Below are 25,297 nucleotides of genomic sequence, written 5' to 3' on the forward strand. Positions count from 1 at the left end.
GCTCCAGGTACTCTGACCTTCTAAAGCTCACAAAGTCAGTCTGGGGAGATCTCCTGTTTGTCCTCAGCCCATCTCTCCCCCTCTCCGACTACTAAATGAATTATTGCTAATAATTGAGACTATCTGATGACAGTCAGTGGGGGTGGGGGAAGAAAAGAGTGGGAGGCACTTCTCCTCCTAAAATGATCCCAATCAGTGGCCTGGATCTCCAACTCTCCTATTTGAAATCTTTTCCACTCACATGACTGGATCAGTACTAGCTTGCTGTCTTTATGTGTAACCTAAGAAGTGTGAGCTGATCTCCTTTACTTGGTCACCAGATACTTCCTGTCTGGTGTCATTTGTTTTAGTCCAGTAACTCAAAGTTCCTACAATCCTTCAAACCAACCGAGGAAGTTTATTTTGATTCATTTAAAATGTCTGGATCTTTTCCGATTAACTGGAGAGTGGGATGAACCCTAGTCCTTACAACATGAAAACCAGACAAAAGGATGTTAAAAAGGGAGTGAGGGCGATTCTCACATCCACCTAGATTTCTGCTATGCATTGAGTGCTTCTTTCCAATGTTGGAAGCATTTGGTCTAATATGAGAAACTTTAGCCTAAACAATTCCAGCTATAAATGGAAAAACATAACCGGAGGGCAGTCATTATCATTCCATAGGATTCACTGTTAGACTTTGGATGAATGAGGTCAGAACAGCTGATGAATGTAGTGGGTAGAACTGACAAATATAAGGAGAAAAAGATTGATTTGGTTTATGACCAAATGACAAGTTGAGTACCTTTGTATTGGGGGATGGGACCAGCTTCCACCTTATAAGCTAACCATGTTTTCTCAGTCTTTCTATGTGTTGGCATGTTTGGAGGGACATGATTTGACCAAAGGAATGTGTAAACCCCATAGCAGCAGTGGTGAGCCACATTCTCTGGGTTTTTCTTTCAGTTTTTTTAAGCTGTGTTTTGTTATAATTACCCCAAAGAAGTTATGGGACTGTTCAGGCTTGTTTTTCCAAGTCCAGAGCAGAGCAATTAAGGAAAGCTGCCATAAATCTCCCAGGTATTCAAAAGTTATCTTTGGTTTCATTGACCTATTATTTCGATGAACAGTCCCTTGATCTCAAAAGAGTCCTGGGTTTGATGACCATCATCCCTATGGGTCCGTCTTTTTCCTTCCCCAGCAGATGGAGAGCCTTGTTTGTGCCCCGAGAGGAGAGAAAGCTGATTTCTCCAGCCCCAAGTTCATTTACTTTGGCTGTGATGACTTAGCTGACTTTGGGCAATTATTAACCCAAGGCTATGTTTCCAGCCTAATCAGTTTCCCCACATTATTTTCCAGCACTCAACCTTAGGCAAGGAGTGAGGGGTTGGGGGAAAGAGGGAATAGAAAACGTCCATCTCTGGCTATAGATGCTATTCTGAAAGAATAACAAGCCTCTAGGGACAGTCTTGCTTAGTACTGCCAGAAGTTATGAGATAAGAACTGTGCGAGTAGTTAATAGCAGGGAAGAAGGAGATGGTCCCCCCTGTGGCTCCCCCTCCGTGAGATGAATTTACTTCAACAGCTTCATGTCCCATAAGCACAAGCAAATTCCTGAAAATGAAGATAGTCGTGAATTTTCTTCTTTATACTAAACCCTCCCTCCCCCATTTCCGTTGCATTCAGAGTCTTGCCAAGTACTCCCCACACTGTGGTAGTTGTGAGAATTTCAATGGAGTAGGGATCTCAGCAGCATGACTGTTCCCTCTGATACAGATCACAAGCTATCCAGGCTGGCCTGTTCTATGAGACTCAATCCATACCTTCCCCTATTCTTGTTCCAGTAAGTCCATCCAGTGTGCTGGTGACCTTCCTCACTCAAAGCACGTCAGTGAAGCACACAGTCCATCCCTTGGTTAGCCCTCATTCTTACCACATGACCAGCTCACCTCTTTGATCAGATATCTGTTTGATGATATCCAGAAAGGAAACTTCACTCTTCTGAACTCCTCCTTTGTTCAGCATTGCAATTAGTGCTTCACCATTGTCCTAAATGAGAATTTGTCAGAGACTCACCACCATTCAACAGCACAGATCAGATATTTATATTAGACAGGTAGGTAGTGAAAGTATTAATATCTTCATTTTCCAGATGAGGTGACTTTCACAAGGTCTGATGTAAGACTTGAGCCCAGGGCCCTCCACTACTCTGCCACTATGACCAACAAAATATGCTCCTTTCTAATGGTGACAATGGTTGATTCAAGGCAAGCTTAGCTCTCTTCCTGGGACGGGGGTTGGGACATAGCAGCATTTCAACCTCTCCTCAGCATTGTTGATCCTCTAGCCAGCCAAATAAATAGATAGACAGACAATTCAGCATTTGAATAATTTTAGGAGAAAAAGATGCCAGATGTTTGCTCAGAAAAACCCAGAAGAACACATTGCAAAACAATTCCTGTTTCTGCAACTGGAAATTGGAATTCATCATTACTGGGCATTAAATGTTCACATTTTCCCCCTGAAATTCCTACATCTATTTCATCTGATGTTGACAGAGATATTAGGCAGCTGTTGGAAAATCTGTCTCTTGTTCCTGAGCTCTGAACAAGAAATCTTTATGTTGAGCCACAAAGTATCAATGAGGCTCTTCAAAGTACGAATCATTGTAACCTGGGGATCTGTTGCAACTGGAGGCAATCACCTTCGTTTACATTCCAAATGGTCGGGATGGCTTCCCCAAAGCCTCCATGGGGTGTAGGCATTGGGATGACTTAGCTCTGAGCTGCTAAACACCAGGGACATGATGATGAGCCAGGCACTGTGCTTTCAGCAGAGTTGTCCTGGATGACCCCACCCTAACCCTGAATGATTCTCTTACCTTTCTGAATCTCAGTAGTCCTGGCCACAGCATTGGGAATCATGTCACTCACATACCTATGACCATATATAACCGATGCCCTGTGAGAAGAAAAGAATACTAATTCCATCCATTTTCAACTAATGCTCATTCATAAAAAGACCATTAGAACAGCTCCAACACCTTTCAACATGTCCCATACAACATTGTATGTGTTCCATACAACAATATGTGCCTGGTCCACATATCTGATCACTCCCCTTGTCAACAAGGCAGTTGATAAACATTTTTTAAGTGCTTACCATGTGCCAGGCAGTGTGCTCAGCGCTGGGGAAACAAAGACAGGTGAAAACCAGTGGTTACCCTCGCAGAACTCACATTCTGATGGAGAGGGAGTTTACTTTTTTTCCTGCTACCCTCAAAAAGCCACCACCCTTATTTTTCCCTGATTCATTCTGAAGGAGCCCAGTGCCTGGCACACAGTGGGCCTTCAATAAATCCTTTTTGGCTAAGCTTCCCACTTATTTCCTCTTCTCTTTACAGACCCTCATATTGATTTTGTAACAACCAAAAAGGTACATACTTTGTACGTAGCTGTTGTCTCCCCCATTAGAACATAAGTTTCTTCAGGACTAGGACTGTTTTATTTTTATCTTTGTATCCCAGCACTTAACAGAGGTCTTGGCACATAGTCAGGACAGGAATAAGGGCCAGTCCTGAGATTTCATTGCTCCAAAGAGCAAGGCCTGGTGAGAAATCCCCTTTTACCAAAAAGGATAGGTCCCTGCAATTTATAGTTTTAGAGAGTGGCCTAGGGTGCCGTGGCTTGCCCAGGATCACGTGGTCAGTACGTCTGAGGGAGGACTCAAACCTGTGCTTTCCTAGCTCCAAGCTCGCGTGCACATTGTAGGTGCCTAAGCAATGCTTACTGATTGATTCAGCTTCCCTGCATTCATTTGGATTGGTGACATTGCTTTGTTTTTTAAAGGGTTAAAGTGGCTTGTGTGAGCCAGGGAGACCTGAGCATCTCCCCTGCCTTGGCTCTCCTAATAGGATTATCTGCCCAAAGAAAATGCAACATAGGCAAAGCAGTGAGGGGATGAGTGTAATGCCCATGGGGGGCACAGAGGGGTGAAGATGGCCTTGGAACTAATGCTTTTGTCTGAGATCCGCAGAGCACAGCAGACAGCTGATGGTGAGGAGGGATCAACTAGAAAATAATCTTAACAGGGAAACAAAAGAATAAGGGAAGTAGGCTCACCCTCAATGGAAAGAAAGTGTCTGGAAGAAAAGGAAGCTTTGGAGGAGGGGCAGAGAGGGAGCATCAGCCAAAGCCAAATGGAAGAGATGGAAAGAGTAATTGGGGGGGGGGAGGGAAAGAGAGGGCTCAAAGGCAGCTTTTAGGGACTCATTAAGCTCACACAATTTGAGTTAAGGCACAACTTTACTAAAGAGGAACATATGATCCACATAACCAAAAAAATCACAGGGGCCCAAGATGCGGCTTGTGGGACTCTGAGAAAGAAAACTGTAGTTTTAATACACACACATACACTAAGGCTGAGCAGGAAAAGGGAGATTTATCACATGCAAAGGGCTGGGGCTTGGCACGCTCCTTACTAGTCAGTGGGGAAAGGACCATATGGGGCTAGGATTTGGGTTCAGCACACAGTGTGAATGTTTCTGAAGATGTGAGATCTCGGTTGGTAGGTACAATCATGGGCATTGATGGACTCATTAGGTCCTTGAGAGAGAGCTGGAAGGAACCTCAGGGGCCTCCCAATCCAAGCTCTCCATTTTATAGAAGGGTAACCCGAGGCCTTAGGGGTGAAGGGTTGAAAAAGGTATTGCCAAGATTTGAACCTAGATCCTCTGACTTTATGGCCAGTGAGTGCTCTTTCCACTCTATGTATGTGTTTATTTATTTACTTATCTTATTTCTTTATTTTAGGGTGGGTTAACTTCCCTCTACAGGTATAAAGAATTTATGAAGCTAGCTAATCCCAGAGAGTCAGTGACTTGCCAACATCACACAAGAGTCAGAGATAGGATTTGAACTCAGATCCCCTGCTTCTCAAGTTTAATCAATGTTTCAATCAATAAAATATGTATTAGGTCCCTATGTCCCAGGCCCTGTGCTAAGCCTTAGGGATACACAAAGAATCAAGAAACAATCTCTGACCTCAAGGAGCTTACAGTCTAATGAGGGAAACAATCCTCAATGAATAAACACTTATTAAGCACCTACTATGGTGCTATATATATAGGCACTATGCTCAATTCTGGGGATGCAAAAAGAGTCAAAAGATAGTCCCTGCTCTTAAGGAGCTTGCAATCTAATGAGGGAGACAATGTACAAATAAACGTATGCAAACTATATACAGGATAAACTTGTTGTTGTTCAGTCGTTCTGACTCTTCATGACCTTATCTGGGATTTTCTTGGCAAAGATACTGGAGTGGTTTACCATTTCCTTCTCCAGCTCCTTTTACAGATGAGGAAACTGAAGCAAACAGAGTGAAGTGACTTGCCTAGGGTCCCACAGCTAGTAAGTGTCCAAGACCAGATTTGAACTCAGGAAGATGAATCTTCTGAGTCTAAGCCCAGTGGTCTAACCACTGTACCAGGAAATAATTAACAGAGAGAAGGCATTTGAATTAAGAAGACATAAGAAAACCTTCCTGAAAAGACTGGAATTTAGTTGGGACTTAAAGGAAGCAAAGGAAATCAGCATTACACTGGTGGGTATGTGTGTAAGCCAACAGGTATGTGAAAAGGGAAAATGAGGTAGGGAGGGGTAAGGGATTTGTGGAACACGAGTGATAGCATAGGGAGGAGAGGGACACTGCCTCTGGGGCTTTGAGACATAAATGAGCTACAAAAAAGAAAGCAAATTCTGAGACCTGGTCTGCAGTGATATAGGATAGAAAGACATTTATTTGAATTCTGTGCCAGCCGTCTAGAATTGAGTTGGAAATAAATAAATAAATAAAGAGGGAAGCAAATCAGTGGGATGGACAGGATTTATGGGCAGAATGCTTGTGGCATGTAATGGCAGAGACATTAGGCTTTTGTGTTGGCCCTGAGAGGAATTGGAAGAATGCAGCAGGCAGAGACAGGCAGGGAGGAGGGCTGACGGCGTTCACTCCCTTTCCACCATTTCTTAGAGCCATTTGTCTGCACTTTTCTCTGCCTCATCATAAGATCATAAATTTAAATCTGGAGGGGGCTCTAGAGGTCCCTTCTTTAAACCCCTTCTTTTACAGATGAGAAAACTGAGGCTGATTAAGTGACTTGCTTGATGCTACCAAGCTAGTAGGTGGCAGCAGTGGGATTAAAACCCAGGTCCTCTGACTCTCCTTTCCCTCCATACTAATTTAAATACCCATCATATCTTGCTCTTCATGCCCTCCTCCCTCCCCAAATTAGTTTAAGGCAATGACATCAAAATTTTCCCCCCATAAACATTAAGAACATTCTCCCAAGAATACATGCAGCATCCATGGGAAAACAGTATAAATCTGGAGTGCAAATGGTATGTAAGTAGGGGACACAAGTGGCCAAGGAAACTTATGAGTTCAGGACTGCAGGGACTGGATGACCATCTTCTCCTTGTATTCTCAACTCTTGGTTTAGTGTTTAGTATAGTGATTGGAACATAAATAAGTGTTTAAGAAATGTTTACCACCCTACTCATAGATAGAGCTGGTTCTCCCATGAATCCATGGTGGGCTCTCTTCTGTGTGGCCAGTTGTGTTCCTTAAAATTGCTGCCTCCTTTGAGGGACTGCCTTGAATTTTCCATTGGAACAGAAGATTCAGAAAGTCTCCAATGGCACTTCCCAGGGACCTGTGCTTAGCCCACTTTTATTAATGATTTGGATACAAGTATAGGTGTCATACTCATCAAATATGCAGATGATATTGTGGTGGGAGGGCCAGCTAACACACAAGATGTCAGAATTAGGATCTTTTTTAAAATTTTTAAAAATTAATTAATTTTATTTATTTTCAGTGTTCTACAATCACTACCATATAACTTAGATTATTATTTTTCCCTTCTTCCCCCTACCTTTCCCCTCCCTCCCTGAGACAGCATACAATTTTATATAGGTTCTACTCAAACATTCTTATTAAATATTTTCACTATAGTCATGCTGTGTAGAAGAATTTAATTGAAAGAGAGAAATCATATAACAAACCAAAACGTAATACACACACAAAAAAGTGATCTGCTACATTCTGCTTTTGAATTCCATAGTTCTTTCTCTGGATGTGGAAGGCATTTTGCCCTAAAGGACCACTGGGAATTTTTTTTAAGTCCTTGCATTGCTATGAAGTTCCAAGTCTGCCAGAAAAAACTCTCACACACTGTGGTTGCTGCTGTGCAAGCAAGTTCTCTTGGTTCTGCTCCTTTTGCTCAGCATCAGATCATATAAGTCTTTCCAGGCTTCTCTGAAGTCTTCTTGTTCATCATTTCTTATGGTACAATAGTATTCCATTACATTCATATACCATAATTTATTCAGCCATTCCCCAATTGATGGGCATCCCCTTGATTTCCAGTTTTTGGTCACCACAAGGAGTGCTACCATAAATATTTTTGTACATGTGGAACCCTTTCCCATTTTTATGATCTCTTGAGGATACAGTCCTAGAAGCAATATTGCTGGATCAAGGGGTATGCACATTTTTGTGGCCCGTTGGGCATAGTTCCAAATTGCTCTCCAGAATGGTGGGATCAGCTCACAGCTCCGCCAACAATATATTAGTGTTCCAACTCTCCCACATCCTCTCTAACATTTATCATCTTCCTGTTATATCATGTTTGCCAATCTGATAGGTGTGATGTGGTTTTGATTTGAAATCTCTAATCAAAAATGATATATAGCATTTTTTCATATGATTATAGATATCTTTAATTTCTTCTTCTGAAAATTCCCTGTTCATATCCTTTGACCATTTATCAATTGGGGAATGACTTGTATTTTTGTACATTTGACTCAGTTTTCTATATATTCTAGAAATGATGCCTTTATCACTGACATTAGCTGTAAAAATTCTTTCCCAGTTTTCTACATCTCTCCGAATTTTGGTTGCATTGGGTTTGGTTGTGCAAAAACTTTTCAGTTTAATGTAATCAGAATTATCCATCTTGTACTTCATAATGCTTTCTATCTCTTCTTTGATCAAAAATTCTTCCCTTTTCCATAAATCTGATAAATACACTATTCCTTGCTCCACCAATTTCTCCATAGTATCAGTCTATATACTTAGATCATGTACCCATTTGGATTTTATTCTTGTGTACAGTGTCAGGCATTGGTCTATGCCTAGTTTCCACCACACTTTTATCCAGTTTTCCCAGCAATTTTTGTCGAACAGTGAGTTCTTATCCCAGAAGCTGGGGTCCTTGGGTTTATCAAACAGTAGATTGCTATATTCATTGTCTACTATGTCTTGAGTACCTAGACTATTCCACTTGTCTACCCTTCTGTTTCTAGCCAGTACCAAGTGGTTTTGATAGTTGTTGCTTTATAATACAGTTTGAGATCTGGTAGCGCTAGGCCACCTTCTCTAGCATTTCTTTTCATTAATCCCCTTGATATTCTGCACCTTTTGTTCTTCCAGATGAATTTTGATACTATTTTTTCCAGCTCTAGAAAATAATTATCTGATAGCTTAATTGATATGGCACTAAATAAGTAAATTAATTTAGGTAAAATTGTTATTTTTACTATATTGGTTCGGCCTACAGAATTAGGTCTTAAACAAAAATATCTTAACTGGCCATAGCGTGGGGCATCTATGACAGCAAAATTTGAAAAGGAAAAATGTAAATATTTATACTTGGGCTCAAACAATCCATTCCACAAATATAAGATGGGAGAGGTATGGTTAGACAGCTGTTTGAAAAAAATCTGAGGTTAAGTAAGCTGAGTGTGAACCAGCATATTGGTTTGTACATGGTAGTTTAAAAAGCTAATGCAATATTGAGCTCCAATGAGAAGCATAGCTTCCAGGGATGAGGAGGTGAGAACTGCTCCAACTTCTGCCCTAGTAAAGCTTCATTTGGCACTGTGTTCAGTTTTGGGTACCACAGTTTAAGAAAGACGTTGATGAATTAGAAGGCATCCAGAGGATAATAACCAGGACCATGTCATATGGGATCAGTTAGAGGAACTAGTGACAGCCTGGGGAAGGGAAGGATCAGGGAGGTTGTGAGACTTGTTTCAAATGTTTGAAAGACTGGAATGTCGAAGAAGGATTAGACCTCTACTTGGCCCCAAAGGGCAGAACCAGGAACTATGGATAGAAATTATATATCTGTCAATTTAGGCTTGATGTGAGGGAATACCTCTTAATAGTTAGTGCTGTCCAAAAGAGGACTGAACTGCCTAAGGGGGTGGTAGATTTGGCCTCCATGGGAGTCTCCAAGCTAAAGTTGGATGACCGCTTGTTAGACATGTTATCCTCAGGTTTTCTTTTGGATGTGAGTTGAACTAATTGCTACTGAAGTTCCTTCCTCTTTAAATTCTCTGATTTATGATTGTAAGATCATAGCCGCAGTACCTATGTGAATCCCACAGAATTCTGGTCCATATCCTCCAATAGATTGTCCATGGTGCTGAAAGCCTTTCTCATGGTTTTTTAGCATTGTATGGGTACTAGTACCTTGCTCAGACTACCCATCCCTGGCCCTTGTTATGTGCCTGGTACTTGTATTACATATGTAGCACTTACATATGTCTTACATATGGTAGGTCTTCAATACATATTTAATGGAATTGGGTGGTATCCCTGTCATCGTTTCTTGCACAATGGTTATCACTGGGGATATGCAGCATCCTATGGATACCTGTCATAGGGCTTTCCATTGGCTTTATTCTTCAGAGACTACAGAGTTCCAGATAGCATTGCTATATGAATACTCAAATACTCTAAGGAACATGTGCTCTTGTTAACTTGAATGCAAATGGGACCCATCCATGCCTGACATCCATGTCCTTCCAAAAATTCACCCAAGGAGTCTACTCAATGTGCTGGAAGCCTTCCCCAAATTCTTCTGACATCTTGAAAGTACCAATGAAGCACTCTGGATGTCCATTTGTCATCCTTAACTGTCACCATGTGACCAGACAAACTTCTCATCCTATCATACATTTCCTTGATGACATCTCACTGATAGAATATTGGTTGAAAATATAATAAGAAAGAGATAAACAAGGGACCATCCAAGGAGATGTGGAAATTGATTGAACAGAGTTGTGGAGATTTTTAAAAGACCTTTAAGAGGCTGCAGTCCCTAGAGTGTGTGTGTGTGTATATGTGTGTGTGTGTTTGTGTGTATGTATGTGTGTATATGTGTTTGTATATAAATATATATAATTTTATTCAGAAAATTATTGATAAAACTATTGTGAATATCTTGGATTAGAGCAGTAGATCCTAATCAAGAGAAGAGGGGTGGAGATTGGAGATCCAGTGGAACTCAGTAGACCTAAGATATTAGACTGAGAGCTAAAGGGGACTTTGGGGGTCATTGAGTCCCATTACTGCATTCTTTAGATGAGGAAAACAAGGGCCACTCACCCACAGCTATTAAGTATATAAGACAGGAATCAAACTCGTGGTCTTCGTGACTCCAGCTTCACCCACCTTACCATGTAGGTTGTATACATTCCACTAGATCTTTATACAGAGAGCTTGCAGCAGCTCATGAAGTCATGTGCCACCTTGGAATTTTTGATGAAGCCAAACATGTCAATCTTGAATTAAAGGGAGAGTGACTGACTGGGTGTTCTCCATGGGGCATTTGGACATCAGCCAGGTCTTGGTGACCTTGGTCATTGTAAAGTTGAGACTTAGCACCTCTCTCCATTGGAAGATCTTCACCAGAAACAAAGGGCAGAACAACAATGGAACCCATGATCAATATCCCTGCTAGACCATGACTTTTTGGTTGACCAGTAAGAAAGAAGGGAAGTGTGTCTTGTCCTACTCATCCAATATCCTTGATTATCCATAGCCTCCTCTTTCTCCTTTAGACTAGCACTTACTGCACTCTGAAGCTGGGATGCCAATGAGCCCCTGCCTAAGGGCTCTTCTGGACCCTCTTAGCTTTACAGTCATTGTCAATAGTAACTGTTGCTTTTTTCCTCCCAGCCTGATGTCTTTCTTTTTCTTGACCTCATTAAAGGGGTCATGCCCTGGCTACTTCTTGAACAGGCTTATTCAATGAATGGGCATTACCTCACCCTAAGTGAGTACCTGCAAAGACCTTCGCCTAAAGGGCCCAAGGTTTCCCAGTACATCTGGGTAATCTCCAGTCATTCTGATGAATACCTGGTCACTGCATTCAGATGGCTCTAGAGGAGAAGTGAGGCTAGTGACCTGCACAATCTTCTCTCACTCAAAACAAAGTCAAGTTATGGCATCATTTCTCTGATGGCATGGTCTTCTCCAGCAATGAAGGATGAACACAATCCTGTGCCACTGGCTGAGATCAAGTTAGAATGGTGTGATATGTTGGAGTCAAGAGGCCTGGGTTCAAAACCCAGGTCTAAAATTCACTATGACCCTAAGAAGACTTTTGCTATCTAAGCCTCAGTTTCCCCAATGGAGATATTCATCCTTGCACCACTTACTTCACAGTACTGTTGAGAGGAAATGTACCTTGTAAACCATATGTTGCTATTGCATAAGTATGAGTCGTTTTCATTAACCCAGAAGAACTTTGGGTTGAGGACAGGTGTTACTTCCAATGGAGCATAAAGTGACAGTTTTCATACCTTGCCAACCAGAAAGATCTTACAACGTGTCAAGGTTTCTGCCAGAAATCTCTCTCCTGACGATGCATTGTTACAGTACTTGAGATGTAATTGTGAGGTGGGCAAGGGGAGCCAGTTGTGTTTCCATGGCACTGGGGAAATTTTTTTTAAAAATCCCTTTTTCTTTGCTACCCCCAGACCTGGAAAGTGCAAGCAAATATACCTGCCATAACCATTCACCTTTCTATTTAAGGGCCATTTGATCTGGTATGTCATCTACTGAAAAGTGGCAATCAATCACAGGAAAGGAAAGAACAGGCATTTAAGTGCCTACTATGTGCTAGGCACTGTGCTAAGAGCTTTACTAATATTATCTCATTTGGTCCTCACAACAACCCTGGGAGATAGGTACTACTATTATTCCTATTTTACAGTTGAGGAAACTGAGGCAAGCAGTGGTTAAGTGACTTGTTCAGGGTAACATAGGTAGTGTCCGAGGCAGGATTTTAGCTCAGGTCTTTCTGACTCCGGGCCCACTGTTCTATCCATTGAACCACGCAACTGTCTCAATTAATCAATCAACCTACAAGCCTTTATTAAGTACCAATTACTTGATGGAATCAATCAAACCAAAGTTTACTAAGTGTGTAGTTCTGGGGTTTCTGCCCTTACAGAGCTCATGTTCTATCAATGGGAGAATCTGACAAGGAAATGATTTCAACAGATGATGGGGTGACATCAGATTGTGTCGGACTTAGAATGTCTGACTAAGAAATTGAAATTCTAATAGATTCCACAAGGATTTATAACAGAGGAGTCTGATCCACAGAAAGTTAATGTGACCACAGCCAGAAGGATCAATTGGAGAGGATAAAAACAGAGAGAATTGTTAGGAGCTACAACAACACCCAGGTGGGTAGAAATGAGGACGTGTATGTGAGAGTAGGCAATGAAGAACGAGAATACAAGAGAGACAGTGGGGGAAAATCAGGAGGGCTTGGCAACATAATGGATGAGCTGACAGGAATGTCTCATGACAAGAGACAATGAGGGTAGTGCCCCTGAAAGACAGAAGGGGGATCAGAAGAGGATCAGTTGGGGAGAGGTTAAGTTAAAATATAAATTCAATCTAAGACATGTTGAACTTGAGGGGTTGAAAGGACAAATAGGTCAAGAGGCCTAGTGGTCCTTGAGAAAGTGGATCTGGAGCTCTGGAGAAAGTGATAAGAAGTCAATAAGCCCAAATATTTACTAAGTCCTTTTGTGGGTGAGGTATAGGCTTGAAGCAGGAGATACAAAGGTGAAAGTGGCTCAGTTCATGTCCTCCAGGGGCTTACAGACTAATGGGCAGATTAGTCGAATATAATAGACGAATATAATACAAGGTAGGCTGTGGTGAGAGCAAAGGAGAGATCAGGACAATGCACTAAAAGAATCTTTCTTGAAGAAGAAAGCATGGGAAGAGGGAAGGCTTCATGGAGGAGGTGGCATCTGAATCAGACCTTGAAAAAGCAGCCAGATTATAACAGATCGAGATGTGGAGGAGACCTTTCCAGGGCGTCAGCCTGCATGAATGCGCAGAGGAGGGAGAGGACAGAATGAGAGCAGAGAAGAGCTTGTAGACAGGCTTCTGGCAACAGAAAAGTGGAAAGAAGCCTGGAGAAACCTACGGAGGCAGCCCCTGAAGGACCTGCCTCAGAGAGCATGTTTTGGCAGCTGGAAAAGGATGGATTGGAGGGAGAGATCCTGGTCAGGGGGACTGTTACCAGGCAAAAGGGCGATGGTGATGTGAGTGCAAAGGAATTGTCTGCTTAAAGGAGAGTTGGAAGTATCAGTGAGATGCTACAGGGGATAATGATTCCCAAAGCCAGACAACATCACCTGTTTCAGAATTGTAAATGGGACAAAGGCTTAGGTGAGGGTGATATATCTTGGAATTATCCAGGAGCCACCTTAAGCTGGTGGTAGGGAGAAGAAAAGGAGGAGAAGAAGGAAAGGATGAGGAGGAGAGAAGCAGGTAGAGAAGGAGGAAGAGGAGAAGGAAAGAAGAGAAGGAAGAGGAAGACAAAATTGCCAAGGACCTGCCAAGGTGTTTGTTCTGAATTGTAAGTGGTTTGAATCATGTTGCTTTTTTATATCTAAGCCAGAGGGTCTGCATCTCTTCCTTAACTGAATGCCTCTCAGCAGCTCTCTGCATTCCCTTGTAAAATGCACAAAAGTGTAGGTTGCACCTCCCAATGTAATTATTTATTGTTCACTTTTGGATTATACATCAGTGACAAGTTTTCACCCTACCCCCAACCCACCTCCCATGAATGGTGCTCCTCCTCCCCCAAGCACACCTCATACATCCATGGGCAAAATGTTGATTATCATGACCATGACAACAGGCAAACTCATCCTCCTCAAGACTCTGCAATTTGCTCATGTCAACAGAGGGCCATCAAAGAAGGAGAGGCTGTTCAGGGCTTGTGACATAATAAGTAGATGGCTGTTTTATTTCTCTGTCTTAAGAGAATGGAATAAATTGCAAACAGCTTTGTATCAGTTAAATACAGTTAATACCATTTCAGAACAGGCTGGTACTTAGTAAGGATGGGTGAACGCCAATAGCCTAGTTCTCAAGTTGCTTCATGTCTCAAACTGTTATTTCCTCTGTCTTGGGTCTGACAAAATCCAAAGTGTTCTCCGTAGGCTCTCTCTTCAGCCCATCACATTTTAGGGTAAGGAAGAGATGGTGGGGTGGGCATTCAAAGTGCCCTGCTCCTAGACCCAGGGTCTGTGTGAGTCAACCATGAAATGTCATCATGCAGTGAAAAAATTGGTCACAACTTCCTTCTTTATGAAGAACTGATTTAAAGCCCTTTCAAATTTAGAACAAGGTTTAAGCAAATGTAGTATTGATATGTGTGTGTGTGTATGTGTACGTATGTGTGAGAGCATGAGTGTATATGTGTACGTAAGTGTATGAAGGTGTATGCTTGAGTGTATGTTTGAGTAATTATGTGTATGTATATGTATATGTGTGAGGGTGAGTGTATATGTGAGTATGTGAGTATATATGGATGCATGAATGTTTATGTATATACGTGTATTGTGTGAGCATGTGTATGTGTGTGAATGCATATGTAAGTGTACGACCAAGTTGAGAATCTATTTTTCCTATTTCCTGTCCCAAACTTCAGATTCTTCAGTAACTCAAGGATGTGTGATTTTGTCTGTGTGGTCTTTGCAAGTTGCCATGGCAGAAAAGTTCATCCTTCCTGCAGCCAGTCTGCTGTTGAGCCTCTATGCTCACCTAGACTTTTCCTTGGACAATCCCTCTACCCCCTGAGTTTATACAAAAGTTATGGAATCTAAAGCTTTGTTTGGCAGCTTGTGGAATTCTGACTTCCCTAGACTCCCCATGGTCCATTGCCCTTAACATTAACATGTAGACCACATCCTGCCTAGGGCCGTGCTATCATAATGATTGCCTTGATCCTGAAATTGGACAAGTCTCTTTAATGCCCTCATCTCTCTTGCGCAGGGGCTCCAGGGGCTCCCTAGTACCTCGAGACTCAAAATCATTCTGTTTGGTACATGAGGTCTTCCCAGTCTGACTCTGACCTTTCCAGGCATGGCGATATTTCCCTTCACACGTTCTGGTTCTCTCTCCCATCTCCATGCCTTAGTGAAGACTGCTTTCCCACACCTGCTATGAGCTCCTCCTTCACCTTCATCTCTCAAGATGCCGAGGTATGTTCAAAGCTCACATAAGTTCCGACTTCCTCCGCGATGTCTTTCCTAATCCTCCAGGGCCCTCTCACCACACCTCTCTCTATATATTTCAATGTGTGTAAACGCATGTTTTCATGTTTCTGTATGTATTTAGATACATATATACATATATGTACACATGCACATATAACTTTGATGTCTCCTCCGTGAAATGTGAGGAGCGATATACACATGCGCACTCACTACACACACACACACACACACACACACACACACACACACACACACACACACACACTTCTTAAGAGCAGGGATTATTTCTTTTTTGTTTTTGTAGTCCCAGTCCATCATTTCTCTGATGGCATGGTCTTCTTTGGCAATGAAGGACAAATACAACCCCAGCCCTAGCACAGTACCTGCACACAGTAGCACTTAATAAATACTTCCTTGTTTTATAACAAACCAGTTCAGATGATTCACTCCTAAGTATACAGACATTTCATAAAACATAGTGTCATCATCTTCATCCTCTTCATAGGCATGTATTGTGCACCTACTGTGTGCTGGACATTATGCTGAGAACTGGAGACACAGAAACAAAAACAACCCTAACCCAACAAAAACCAATCCCTGCCCTCAAGCACCTCGAAGTGTATTGGGCAGGGAGCAACATGTGTTGTCAATAGAATTGCCTTTTAATTGTTAAGTTGTTAAATGTTAATTTTTAATTATAAGGCAAGGTCCTGTTGGATATCAGAAATTGGAAATAATGTGTTTTTTAAGTATTACTATAATATTCCTTAAAAAATAATATTTGATGATCCATACTGGGGATGAATTTTCAAAGCTGTTGAGGCAGCTAGGTCTTGCAGTGGACAGAGTCAGGAAGACCTGAGTTCAAGTCCCTCCTTAGAAACTTACTAGCTGTGTGACTGGGCAAGTCACTTGACATCTGTTTGCTTCAGTTTCCTCAGCTGTAAAATGGGAATAATAATGGCTATTGCCTTATATTATTGCTGTTATGATCCAATGAGATAATAGCTGTAAAATATTTAGCGGTTCCTGGCACTTATTAGATGCATAATAAACCCTTCTCTTATCACAGGGAAGCCTCTATGCCTCAGCACCTTAAGTCATGATCATAGGAGCATAGACATAGTATTTTAAGCTATGCAATCTGCCATGCTCTGACTTTTGATATCAATGTCTAAGGACAGGATTAGAACCTTGTGATTCTAGGGCTCAGATGTTGGCTATGTGAGCTGTTAGAGGTTCTTGTGCCATATCCAGGTAGCATAAAATGCTTTGTTAAAACCTTATAATGGGCTGGGTGATCATTTAGCTGTTAGGGACGTAATGTAAATTCAAAGGAGCAGTTATGCTAAAATCTTTCCCGTTTGCCTACCTCTCACACAGATTACACAGGGAATGCCATCTAAACAATAAAATCTGGGGGGGACAAATTGTCATCCTGTTCCAACTCTACCATTAAGCACCATGATGGCGACTGTGGCCGCGTAAGAGGAAAAACAACCAGTTTACTGTTCCTCATTTCCCATGGTAAACAGATTGCTGATTTTAATTTTGAAAATAAAGAGATGGAGGCTATGTGGGTCTGTAAATAAGAGTGTGCATCTCAATTTTCTGCAAATGCTTAAGTGGTTTACATCTGTTTCCTCCCAGTTGTATTTCTCAAACATGAATTTCCATTTTAAAAAGAGTCGTAAAATCACTACTGTTTCTCTGTGGATCTATTAGCAATAAAATAGCCTACAGAGGTTTGCACAGCCATGGAAAATGTACAGTGATAATAGGCTGTCCTGCTGTTCCATGGCTTATGCAAACTTTACATTCATCACTGCAGAACCATCTATCCGCAGGGTAGCACAGCAAACAACTGAATAAAAAAGGCCAAAAGAAGGAAGATGATTCAGAAAGCTTTGTATACACACCATTAATCAGACATGATGAATTCTCAAACTCGAAAACGTGTTTTCTTCCTCAAAGCCAACTGAGAAAGGGACCAGGAAGTGGGGGCGGAAAAAGAGGGAGACCTTATCAGGTGGATCTCAGTCTGAAATGAGCAACTTTTTGCAAAATTAATCTCCTACCATGAAAAGAACAGTGCCTCTCATTTGAATCCGGTGTGATTCACCACTCCTTTGTGTTTTTAAAGAGCAAGGATAATCCCTGTGCTGTAAACTTCAAGGCCATAGACAATGACATTCATCTTATATCACTCTAAGTGAAGAGGTTGAAAGCATTTCATTCCCTTCAGATCCAGAAAACAGCTTCTCCAGGCCCTGAAATTAGCATCCTCCCCCTCTTTTCCGGGCCTCCCTTCTGGGAAACAGATGGGGCGTCATGCTTTGCATGTGTTCTAAGTCCCCAAAAGCCCATGTGGGAACTGGGAATGGTGGCTCATTCGCTGCTACCACCCACCTCCCACGACAACTAAATTCCACCCCATATAGAGAAGATTTTAAAATACTTCAAGTCAATTGACTGGAGATGTGAGTTTCTAGAATTGTGGGGAGGTACGGGGCCCCAGTGGCAACCTGTCTAAAATGGGACATGTGGGGGTGGAAGTATATTTAGCTCCTTTTGTCCTCCTCTTTGATGAGGTGCTATTTAGACTGTTTAGCTATATCGTCTCCCTGGAATATAAGAGATAAGTCAAGGGGAGAGAAATAACTTTACTAGCTAATACATACAAAGCTGAAATTGTCAGGGATCTCATTAAGGCAGGTGCTTTGGGGGGGCATAATGGGGACTCTCCAAATGTCACCCTGATCCCCTCCCCAATGGCACTAAGGTGACCTTGGGTTCTTAAAAGATGTGCTGACAAAATACAAACTCTCTACCAAAGGAAAGACCGATGGGCTGAATATCTATTGTCTGAGGACCCACCTAGCTCACTCTAAAGAGGCTCATCTTTAGGATAGACTGCAGGATGATGAATTTTCCAGCCACAAAAATATTGAAGAGTGTCTTCTAAGGTAAGGATGAGTGGGTTGCAATATGTATTACTGGAGGGAGTACTCATATCAGTGAAATCATTAAGTATTAAAGTATAATGGAGAAACAAGTCTAGGAAATAGGGAAGAGGGTAAAACTATCACTTGAATGGTGTGAACAGGATGCCAAAATTCTGAGGGCACTGACAGCATTTGTGTCCTTTTGGGAATTAGCAAGAAACATGAGTTAAGGAAGGGGACTCCTTCCCTGATGTCACTCCCCATTCACCTCATTCTGTTCCCTTCCCTAGTAGCACCACCCCTAACATACCTTATAGCATACCCCACTTGTCTCTCACCATGGCACAATGTCCCAGGAGTTCTCCTTCCTTGAGGCCACGTACACTGAAATTCCAGTATCTGTTTCCTTTCCCAATCCCTTGTACTGGAAATGGTAGTTTCCTGGGTCTGGATGGAGCCTCTATCATCAATATCCTGACTATTAATTAGACTCAGTGATTTGGAAGGGAAGTGATGCAGTAATAGACCAAGACATAGAAAGGTGAGGAGAAAACCAGGCAGAACAAAAGAGGGAAGGTACAGAAACCCTACTCAAGAATCCCAGGGGGACCATACCCAAAATGGAAATAATAATTATTACTCTTGTTCAGCTGAGGGATTCTGGGCAAGTCACTTAACCTCTATTTGTCTCAGTTTCCTTATCTGTAAAATGGGGATAATAACAACACCTATTTCTCAGGGTTGTTGTGAAGATCAAATGAAATAATACATATAAAAGCCCCTTGTGAACCATAAAACACTATACCAATATTAGTTATTGTTCTTGCTTTTGGGGAAAGTTGAAGTTAAGTTGGAGCCCTTTCTTTGAACTCACTGCCTCAGCATCCTCTCATTTTCCCCACTGCCTGAGTAGACCCCAAGCAAAAGATTCATTCAGACAATTCAGCGGGGAAACAAATCTGCCAACCCGGGTGTTGACTGTTGGATCATAGACCTTTGAGGTCATCTAATCCTACTTCTTCATTTTACAGATAAAGAAGCTGAGACCTTGAGAAGTGGCCTTTGCCCAGGATCACTTGGCTAATAAATGTCTGAGGTGGGATTCGAATCCAGGTCATCCTGTTCTAAGTACATTGTTCTCTCCGCACCGCTGAAGGCAGAACTTTCAGGGTTCTCAGTTCTGTTAAGGAAGTAGGAGCCAGAGGCTGCAATTGGGAAGTAAAACCATGGTTTGAGGTCCAAAGAGGGTACAGGCTTTGAGCAGGAGAAGAAATTAGATAGGTGGGGGAATCATTCTGAGAAGAACATGAAAGGAGGGCAGGATTGGGGGGTGGTGAGTGACATTTGGGAAGGGAGTTAGGGGGAGAGAAGATATGCTTTCTATAAGCCAGGTGCCTTGCATATATGAGTCATTTAATAAATTCTTGTTGATTTGAATTGGATTGGATCTATTTTGTATATACCTACATATGTACCTGTCTGACCATAAACTTCTCGAGGACAAAGACTGTTACACTTTTGTGAACATTAACTTGCCCTTTTTTGTCATCTTTGCCAATTTGCTGGATGTGAAGGGAAACGTTGAGTTGTTTTGATTCATATTTTTCTTTTTGTCGATGATTCAGAGCATTCTTTCACGTGGTTGTATATACTTTGCAATTTTTTTGAGAACTGTGTGTTCATATCCTTTGTCCACATATCTGAGGAATGACTTTTGTCCTTGGACGTTTCTGTTGATTGTCTATATGTGTTGGATTCCAAATCCTTATTTGAGAAATTTGAAACAAAGACTTGCTATCAGGGGAGCCCTTCTCCTCTCATTCTGGATGCATTAATTTTGTTCTTGCAGAAGTTTTTTGTAATCAAAATTACCTACTTTATTTTTTGTAATTCTTTTGTAAAAGCACAATGCTTAGCATTTGTTGACTTGAAGTTGTTTCTATCTTAGTTCAATCAGACCAACTTTTAAAGACAAATATAATTAGGAGAGAATACTACCCTATGAGAAGGGAGAGAGACTCTAAGGCACTGAAAGGCCTTTGATGCAGTGATCACCATCAAGAGAGAAGGGCTGGAAGAGTAGAGACTGGTTTGGGTTAGGTCTAAACACCTGGGGAATAAGAGCAGTATCTGGTAGCTTCCTGTTTTCACTAATCATTCTAGTTAACTAAGACACTGAGTTCAGTTGTTCTTATGCTGTTGAAGGACTATCTAAGTTTTGGTACCCTGGGACAAAGTCCCATTTGCTCCATCCTAGTTATAGCGCTTTTTGATCTCAGCAACATAAATGTACATCAGTTGACCTTGATTCCTCTACTGATCCAAACAACACTGGACCAGGTAAGGTCAGGGAAAGGCTGTGGAAGAAGATACCTTGGCAGGCTGAAGGATGGAATTGAGAAAGATTCAGTCGAGTTTTCAGGATATTTGCATAGATTGACCGTGTTGGCTTTGAAGACATCTGTAGTTGTATAAATTTCTCTTTGTTCTTTCCAACCTCTGGATAACTCTGGGATATTGTAGCAGCAAGCACCCTGACACAGCCAGGATGACCTGCTAGCAGGTTCTTAGGTCTGCTTTTCTAGAAGGAAAGCAACTTTGGAGGGGTCAACAATCTACTTTAATGACATTCACCAACAGAGAAAATACAAACAAATACAGGTACAACTTCTGTACAAAACACATACAAGAGACAGGGCTTCCAACTGCCTGACCATAAGGAATGCAGACATCACAGACCAACAGACAGATCCAGCTGTCTGACCATAAGCAATGCAGACATCACAGACCAACAGACAGATCCAGCTCTCTGACCATAAACAATGCAGACATCACAGACCAACAGACAGATCCAGCTCTCTGACCATAAACAATGCAGACATCACAGACCAACAGACAGATCCAGCTCTCTGACCACACACATACAGAGTTACCAGAGAGAGAAGCAGCAATATCTGGGTTCTCACAGAAGGAAAAAAGGAGGGGGGGGGGGGGAGAGAGAGGACAAGAAGGAGAGAGGGAGGGAGAGAGGGAGGAAGGGGAGGGCTACCCAGAGGCTCACTTGGCACCAGAACCTTCTTCCAAACTCCCAAAGCAAAAGCTCACCTCAGAATACATATACACTTTTCAGAGCTGTAAGGGCATCACAACCCTCATGATCCAGTGCCTCATTAATTAAGAAAAGGTGTAGGCATTCCTACAAAACTAGGCTAATCAAGCTCCCTTCAATAGGCTCCAGGTGAAGCCTATTAATGGGTGGGGAAGCTCTTTATTTCCAATTAGCATTACAGATATTTAAGAATAAACCTAAAGACTTGTCCCAGGATCTCTGCAGGCAAAGGAAGCTTGAGGTGGTGAAGAGGGCATGTTGGGAGAGGGATACAGAAGCAAAGACTCTTTGGTTGGGATGGGAAGGGAGGAGTCATCAAGCCTAAGCCTAGAGTTTGCTATTGGAAGGAAAGTGGCTGGTGACAGGGGCAGACCTGTGGCCCCCTGAGAGTTATCAGACGATATTGGGTGATAGCAGCAGGCTTGGGTTCACCCGTTCCAGGAGAATGAGTGAAGATGAGGAGGATGAGGACATAGTCCAAGGAGGAGGATGACATTTCAGGGATAGGAAGATGGCAAAGAGCTAGAGAAGAGGAACATCTTTTTTTTTCTTATTTCTTTGTAACCCCCACACTTATCATAGTGGCTGGCACACAGTAGTTACTTAATATGTACTTGCTGATTAGCTGGATGGTTGTAGGAGGACTCAGAAAAGCAGAAGAGAGCCACAAGAATGCAGTATTAAGAGAGCTAAAGAAAGTATGAGAGAGAGTCAAGAAGCAGTGATTGGTCCCATCTCATAGAATGGGGACCTTAGCACATAGCTGGTACATGGAAGAGGTGACAAGTTACTGTCCTCTTTACTGCCCCATCACTCAGTAGAAGTGAAACAAAGTCTAATGTTGAGTTCCCAAGTCTCTGCCCTTCATCTGCTGGGGAGAGAAGGCAAAAGGGCTTTCTGCCATATTACTATCTCTTGACTGTCTAGATACTTGATTTGGGGAGGGTCTGCAATTTCACTGACTTGGGGAACTCCTGGTAAGGAAACTCATTTCACCAGTGATGCAGGGGAGCACTTTCTCTATAACTTATAGCCTCAGAAAGTTGTCTTGGGGCAGGGCATCAGAAGGTTAAATGACTTGTTCAGTGTTATACATTCAGTGTCTGTCTGGGGCAGAATTTGAACCCAGGTCTTCCTAGCTCTTACTCTGACTCTATCTGCTAGACCATGCTGCCTCCTGTGAGTTCCCACCAAATATCCCTCATCTGATCCTGAACAATATCTGTTTATTTGGTGGGGTTCAGTCCATCACCCTACTTTATTGGCAATTCCCAGAAAAGATCCCCAGTTGGAGAAATGGCCAGGTTTAACACATGTAGGGATGACAGTCTTGACTTGCATGGAAGATGGTAGGCACTGTGTTCATCAGCTCCCTGCCTCATTCCCCACTTCCAGGCTCTGTAATAGATTCTCGGCAGAAGAACATGGGGAATGTGCACCCCAAATTCACGAGACCTTTGACAGCAGATAATGGGTGGAGAAAATGGGCAGGCTCTTTGCATGGATAACAATAGCAGTAATAGTTGCATTTATGTATAATGATTTAAGTTTTGCAAAGACACTGCTTGGTTTCAGGCCAGATGTATGTACTGGCCTCCACCCTCCATGCAAAGCAGTTCTCCTCACCCCGCCTTTATCTTTACCTGTGTGTTCTTTATCAAATGTTTATTCACTCATAGTTCCCATGTGTCTCTTCCTTCCACACCTCCTTGGCCCCACAATGCATCTTCTACACAGCAGGACAGGGTAATTCCCTGCATGTGAGGCAGTAACTAGAGTAATAACAATAACTCTTGGTACTTAGAGCTTCTCATCCGAAGATGTCACCCAGGCTCACAAGGAACTGAAACAGACCGCTTCATCACACTTTGGTGGCGATGGTTCTAAGCTCAATTTCCAGGTTGGGATTGAGAAGTGCACATTTCTAGATCAACAAGAATACCCAAAGGTACCTAGGAAGAAGGGATGCTTCCCTGGGAGACAAAAAGAGAGAGAATGTGCTCATTGCATAGGAAGCTCAAAGTGCTATACAAGCAGGGAGGTAGGAGCTCTGGATAGATGTATCAGGCAGGGCTTCACGGAGGAGTTGGCATTTGAGCTGGTCCTTGAAAAAACAGATAGGATTTCAGCAGGAGAAGAAGTAGAAGAAAGAATTCTAAGTATGGGGGAGGGGGGTGACAGGGGCAGAGGCATGGAGATGGGAAAGGGAGCGCTGTAACTTTGAAATTGTGATAATGCCATCTCAGGCTGCCCACTCATACCTAGAGTTCTGCTCTTTGTACCCCATTTTAGGAGCACATTGGTAAGCTGCAGAGTGTCCAGAGGAGGGCAGCTCAGGTATGAAAAGGTCCTGCCTGAGTCCACGACATAGAAGGTTGGGTGTAAGGAGTTGGGAATATTCAGTTTGGAGTAGGGAAGGTAAGGGCAAATGATATCTATCTCCAGGAACGTAAAGAAAGAAGGACTATACTTGTTCTGTCTAGTCCTAGAGGGCAGAACCAGGAACAATGGGAGGAAGCTTTGGACAGGAAGATTTCAGCCTGGTGTGAGAGAGACTTCCAAACCATGAGAAAGTAAGTTCTCACTTCGGCTCTCTCCCTCTGCCTAAAAGAAAGGGAGTAGACTAGTTGGTGTTTGGGGTCCCTTCCAAGTCTAACATTCAGTTAAGTCATTTGACCCAGGTAAGTCCCTAAACCTCAGTGTCCTCATCTGTAAAAATGGGGATAAGACCATCTGCCTCAGAGGGTTGTTGTGAAGATCAAATTAGATTATACACATATGTGCACATATGTAAATATATGCATATAAGTAAACATACATGTATGTAAATATACACTTTGGAAACTACATAGGAATAAATATGCAAATATATAGTATGTGTATATATGTATATGTATATGTCACTGTATACCTTAAGCACTACATAAATGATAATGATTAGGATTATGACAGTGGCAACCCTAGCCACTTTCTTCAGAAACTTCTCCAAAGTTAGAGCATCAGACCTGGTCTACCCTGAAGGCACAATCCAATCTGACCTCTTCAAGTCAGGAAAATGTTGGCCACAGAGTCGGAGGATCTGGGTTCAAGTCACAGCTTTGCCTCTTCACTGCTGGTATGACTCTGGACAAGTCTTTGGGAAGCCTTGCTCCTCTGTAAAAGGAGGGAGTTGGACTAGCTGGCCTTGGAGGTGATTCTAGCACACAGGGAGGGGGTGATTCATTTAATCTCTTCTTGTCCTTGACCAATGTCCATGGAAGCAAGACAGCTCCCTCCTAATGGTGGCTCAGTAGAAATCAATCTGTTTGCTCCCTTGTTGTAGAAGGATGAGCTCACCAGCTGCCAGCTGAGTGATGTTCTTGCTGAATCTCTCACTTCCTGGGCCCTGGCTCTGGATTGTCTGCATCAAGTGCAGGCCTGCACTTTCCTTGGTTGATCTTTCTGGACCTGGTAGGTCTTCCAGGTCTCTGCTGCTGGGCTGAACAAGCCCCCGACCTCCACCCCAGGGACACACTAGGGGAGCCAAATTAGAGGCTGTTTTTAATCTTTCTCTCTCCAGGACTTAGCAGTGCCTCTTACATAGTAGGTGCTTAGGAAATCCTTGTTGACTTGAATTAAGAATGTATTAGCAGAGGAGTTTGAGGAGGTGGACAGAGCACTAGGCAGTGTATTGAAGGGTGCCTGGAGTTAAGAAGACCTGAGTTAAAATCAGCCTCAGATATTTGCTAGCTGTGTCACTTACCCTGTTTGCCTCAATTTCCTGAATTGTAAAGTGAGAATAATGACAGCACTTACCTTCCAGGGTTATTTCAAGGATCACGTGATATACTAATTGTAAAGTGTTTAGCACAGTGCCTGGCACATAGTTGGTACTCAATAGA

The 25,297-nt window shown here is 42.4% G+C and overlaps 2 long non-coding RNA genes across 3 annotated transcripts; one reads left to right on the top strand and one right to left on the bottom strand.

Moving 5' to 3' along the window:
- Positions 1-1,306: 1,306 nt before the first annotated feature.
- On the bottom strand, positions 1,307-11,646 carry LOC140531083 (uncharacterized). Of its 2 annotated transcripts, XR_011976266.1 has the most exons (4): positions 11,515-11,616; positions 2,861-2,940; positions 1,929-2,028; positions 1,307-1,593 (listed from the first exon to the last, which is right to left on the bottom strand). It is a non-coding gene; the product is annotated as an uncharacterized lncRNA (long non-coding RNA). The 2 variants fall into 2 exon arrangements; XR_011976267.1 differs by lacking the exon at positions 1,307-1,593 and having other exon boundaries at positions 11,487-11,646.
- Positions 11,647-11,810: 164 nt separating this feature from the next.
- LOC140531084 (uncharacterized) lies at positions 11,811-16,937 on the top strand. Its single transcript, XR_011976268.1, has 3 exons — positions 11,811-11,876; positions 15,139-15,347; positions 16,746-16,937. It is a non-coding gene; the product is annotated as an uncharacterized lncRNA (long non-coding RNA).
- The last annotated feature ends 8,360 nt before the right edge of the window (positions 16,938-25,297 follow it).

The sequence above is a fragment of the Notamacropus eugenii genome, chromosome 3 (genome assembly GCF_028372415.1).
Source record: "Notamacropus eugenii isolate mMacEug1 chromosome 3, mMacEug1.pri_v2, whole genome shotgun sequence".
Classification (NCBI taxonomy): Eukaryota; Metazoa; Chordata; class Mammalia; order Diprotodontia; family Macropodidae; genus Notamacropus; species Notamacropus eugenii.